General features: G+C 37.2%; 1 pseudogene; it reads right to left on the reverse strand.

The window, feature by feature from the left end:
- Positions 1 to 282: 282 nt before the first annotated feature.
- On the reverse strand, positions 283 to 770 carry LOC141489776 (ubiquitin-conjugating enzyme E2 D3 pseudogene; annotated as a pseudogene).
- Positions 771 to 5156: the final 4386 nt, after the last annotated feature.

A 5156-nucleotide genomic window follows, 5' to 3' on the forward strand; every position in this document is an offset into this window, starting at 1 on the left:
AAAAAAATTCTGAATCTTGGGCAATTGTTCTCTTGTAACTACTTTACAGTTTCTCAAAGCAGTTATTGTCCAAAGCTGGAAGAACTTAAGTCTTCTCAGATGAGCATGTGCATGAATGGAGGGAGGTAAACAAAAAATAAAATTAAAAAAGATGAGGTCTGATAGGGGAGCAGCCAGATAAGAAAATCAAAAAAGGAACAGTAATTTAAAGTTTATTCCAGCTATAATGCATGTTATTCTGACTTTAAGGTAGCATCACATGGCATACTTCTGAGTCCATTCTCAAGATATTCTGTTGTACTTGTCGCTGTCTGTTTTATAGATCCCTGCAATCTCTGGCACTAAGGGGTCATCTGAGTTTGGATCACATAGCAGTGAACAAATGGATAAAAGAACTTTATAAATAGTTAAAGCAGGAGACCACTGTGATCTTGGAATATAGAGACAAATGCTGCCATTACTGTTAATGTTTGGATGATAAATTCTTGTTGTAAATGCCACCTTAGGTGGCTTGAAGGGGTAGTCTGTAGGGAAATGAATTGTCAAAAAGAATACACCGCCTTGATAAGGGCTGTCATTAGGTCCCATCATTGTGGCTTGCCAATGAAACATGTCATCCCCAACCGGACCTGCAGAACACTGTGCCGGAGGGTCGCGGGCCACATCGCTAAGTTCCTTATTGATGCGTTTCAGCGCCATGGTGCGTGCTTCTTCCCGCCCGACTCGGAGCTCTCGGTGGGCAGCGGGTCCGGCCGACGGGGAGGGGTGGAGGGAGGGCATCGCTCTTCTCTCACCATCTCCGCCCGACACAGGTGCAGAGGGGCCGGGGTCGCCCTCAAGCTGCGGCCTCGGCCTTGGCCTCCTCCCGCGCCGCGGCTGGTACCTCCCCGGCCCGACGGGGCTCAAGCGCACGACACTGTAGTTTGTTTTTAATGATGTTCTCCATCTCTTCCTTGGTCATAAATTGCTTCCCTTTCCATAGATCTAAACTATTCCTTTACTTATAATATTATTATTTTTTTTATGTCTAGATCCTGCATCCCTTTTTATTTTATCTTGGTATAGGGTGTGAGATGCTGGTCTAATCCAAGTTTCTGCCATACTAACTTCCCAACAGTTTTTATTGAAGACAGTTTTCATCCCAATAGCTGAAGTCTCTGGGTTTATCTAACAGCAGATTACTGTAATCATTTCCTGCTAAAACAGGCTAATATTTGAAAAGCTTTTAATATGTTTCTTGGCACAGAGTAGGCAATTAAGTGCTTTTTTCTTGTTAAGTCATTTATCTACTGCACTTTTGCCTCAAAGAGAAAGAGATAAAGAATAATGAAGTTGATTCTCTGTGGGAATTTTGCTTTTAACCATTCAGTCCAGAGCCTTTGTAATATAATTCAGTTCTGTTTTATTTCTTTGCATTTTACTTAAGTGAGAACCTATGGGATAGGATTTGATCTTATGAAGGCCAGAGAGTGAAAAATAAGGGACCAATTCTTTTTTGGAATATGATTGGTTCAAATGATGGTCTCAAAGTAAAATTAAATGTTTGTTTTAAGTTTATTCCACTCATCTGCTTGCAGTACTACTGAGTCTTTGTTTTTCTCAAAGATTTATTCATCCATAGACACATTCATATGAACAAAGGGATGGAGGGCTGTGTTATATGACTTGGGGAGGGGAAGCTGCAACCCTGATGTAGTTTGAAATCCCTGGTTTATAATGTACTTTGATTCAGTGGGAGGTAAGGAGGCACCCTCATCTATTTGTGTGACAAACGACAAGGACAGAGCTAGAGCCAGGTAAGACACCTCCTTTATGCTGACCAGGCTAGTTTGGTCAGCAAAAGGACCCTTAATTGAAGAAGAATTGAGTGAGTGAGGATAGTAAATTAAACACCATTTCCTCTGGAAACGTACAGTCAGGTATAAGCTTTGCACAAAGCTGCATTGAACTGTGTATAAAGAAACCTGATTAATGTCATCAGAAATTGGTGCCAAGTAGCTTGATTAAACAAATGAATATATTATTTAATAGTTAGAGAATCATAGCATTTTGGAGTTGTAAGTGTCCTTTGAGAGTTGTTTCTTAATTAGTTGTTGTTTTGTTCTAATGACTAATTCTTATTGATTCAGTAATATAATTAATTTAGCTCTATTGATGTTTATTTAGCTGTTTAAGCTTATCTGTTCCTTACAAACAAGAAGTAATCTGAATGCTGATTTAAAAGGTCTGAGCATTCAGGTGAACTATACCTAAAGTTTCCAGACCAATGGTATCAGATAACTTGCCCCATCTTCCTCCTGGTAATCAAAGCCTGAAGGATGAAATGCAGTTCTTAATATGGATTTGTAGAAATCAACTTTAAATTACTTCAATCTACTCAAAGGCTCAAATAGTTTAGTGGCATTGCATGCCTGGCAGGCTACACTACTGTAGAGATTGAGATTTTTTTTTATTTTTATTTTTTGCAAGGCAACGGGGTTAAGTGGCTTGCCCAATGCCACGCAGCTGGGTAATTATTAAGTGTCTGAGGTCGAATTTGAACTCAGATACTCCTGACTCCAGGGCTGGTGCTTTATCCAAGAGAGTGAGATTTTTTCTAGTATTTACAGCCAAAAATAGAAACAGTATTCAGAAAGGATAGATGGAGTTAGAAGTATAGTAGATTTGCCTGGTAGTCAACCTTTTGCAAAAAGGGATAACTATCCAGTTTGACCTGGAATCAGGAAGACTCATCTTCTTGAGTTCAAATCTGGTCTTATACAGTTAATAGCCAGATGACCCTGGGCATGTCATTTAACCTTGTTTGAAAAAGGAAATGACAAACCATTTTAAGTATCTTTGCAAGAAAACCTCAAGTAGGATCACAAAGAGTTAGATATAGTTGAAAGGACTGAACAATAACAACATTGGAAGATGGACTTTCCACATTCGGATGCCCCATGCCTATAAAATCACAGGTTTCATCTAAAAAGAAAAAAAAGTCTCTTTTCTTTTTTAGACTCTAGAAGGAATTTGGATGAGGAGGAGGTGATCTGAGTAATCTATTTCTTTTTTCCATTTTATTATTTTTAATTTTAAGACAAAACTAGTAGAGCTTTGCTCCAATATGGGAAATATTTTTTATATTTTATTAGCATATTTTGTTTTTACATAACCTTCATTTCTGTTTCTTTCCCACACTACTGAGTGAACCATTTCCTGTAAGAAAAAGAAAGAAAACATAAGTCCAATAAAACTAACCAGCACAGCAGTACCTGAGAATACATGGCAAAATTTCACACCCATAGTCCCCCTCCTCTACAAAGAAAAGAACATTCTTTTTTTCATTCCTGTGCAGGTCAAGGTAATTATATTTACCTCTGTCACAACTCTAGTATATGTCCCTTTCTCTCCACTTATGTGGCACCATACCCCTGTAGTTCAAGACCTTATTACCTCTCATTGGACTACTGTAATAGCTTCTACTTGTTCTTGTTCTAAGTCTTTACCCTCTTTAATTCATTCTCTATCAACCACCAAATTAATTTCCTTAAAGTGTAGGTCTACTTTTTGTACTATTTAATAAACCCAGTCTCCTAATTGCCTCTAGGATCAAATATAAACCCTTCTGCTGGTATTTAAAGTTTTCTCAATCTCACTCCATCCTGTCTTTCCAGTCTTGTCACACATCATTCATCACCATTCTTCCCCACCGATTTTTTTAGTCCTTGTTAATGCTCACCCATAATGTTACATCTCATATCTCTGCCTTTGTGCTGGTCTCTTGTGTCTCTCGTGCCCTCCTTCCTCACTTTCACCTCTTGGAATCCCTCTTTCCTTCAAAACTCAGCTCAAGTGCCATATTCTGCATAAGATTTTTCTGCTCTACAGTTGCCAATGTTTATCTCTCTATCCCTCCCTTAAAAGTCACCTTGTATGTTTTAGATATATTTTTTAATGTGTTTATTCTCATTTCCACTGGAATATAAACTCCTTGAATAGATAGTGTTGTATCTAAGTTAATTTCTTTCTTTTAATTAATTGACCTTATTTGTTGAATTGTTTTTAATATATTAAAATGTCTTCCCTTGTATTCACAGTCCAGTCCCAAGCTGAAGAAGGAGTCTGATCTCAATTTGTTAGGCAATTGGCATGCATTGTTTAATGAATCAAAGTGCTTGGAAGCAGGAACCTTTATTTCTTCAGTCCTTTTATCTTTTACTCACCACAATAGAGGATAAATCAATAAATAGGTAAAGAGATTACATATATAGCTTTAGGGCTTACAAGTTTGGCATACCTTATCTCATTTGACTTATCTTTATATCTCTTGATTTATTTTATTTAGCATTTGAATCTTACCTGATCTTCACAACTCTGTGAGGTAGGAACTATTATACTCCTATTTTACAGATGAAAAAACTGAGTCAAAGTTTAAGTTTAGTCCATGTCCAAGGTCCATCTTTTCCTGGGTCCAAATTTAGTCCCACTACTCATTGTGTCTTTTGGCACATAGTAGGACTTCATAAATACTTGTTGATTTATTATAATGTTCAGTATTGTTTTTTTCTGTTCTTTTCATTTACTGCTGCTTTGTACATTTTCCTGGTTCTGGTTACTATACTGTGCTTCAGCTCATATATATCCAGGAGCTAGGTGGAACAGGTGTTAGACCTGGAGTTATGAAGCTATTAGTTTAAATCCAGTTTCAGATATTTATTAGTTGGCAAGTTACTTAACCTCTGTCTGCCTCCACTTCCCCATCCATGGGGATAATGATAGTATCTGTCTCCCAAGGATGTTGTGAGAACAGAATGAAATATTATTTATAAAATGCTTTATAAATCTTTAAAGCACTATATAAATAATGACTTTTTTTGTTCTTTGAATTCCTCACATTCATCTTTTTCTTACAGATGAGTAATATTCCATTATATTGATATGCCATTATTTGACAAGTCTTATGGGAATCCATGTTATTTAAATCCAGGGATTTTTATCCAGGGAATGCTTAAATAAATCAGATTGCCCCTTGTCCCCCCTCCAGCCTCCCACTATACTCCCAGTCAAATCCTTTGATATAAATATAAGGAATCAAAATCCTATTTATCATTTTTAAGAAAAGTAAGAAATTTACAATGAGGGAGGGGGAAAGTTAGAATACTTAGAATAGAAGG

The sequence above is a fragment of the Macrotis lagotis genome, chromosome 5 (genome assembly GCF_037893015.1).
Source record: "Macrotis lagotis isolate mMagLag1 chromosome 5, bilby.v1.9.chrom.fasta, whole genome shotgun sequence".
NCBI classification, from domain to species: domain Eukaryota; kingdom Metazoa; phylum Chordata; class Mammalia; order Peramelemorphia; family Peramelidae; genus Macrotis; species Macrotis lagotis.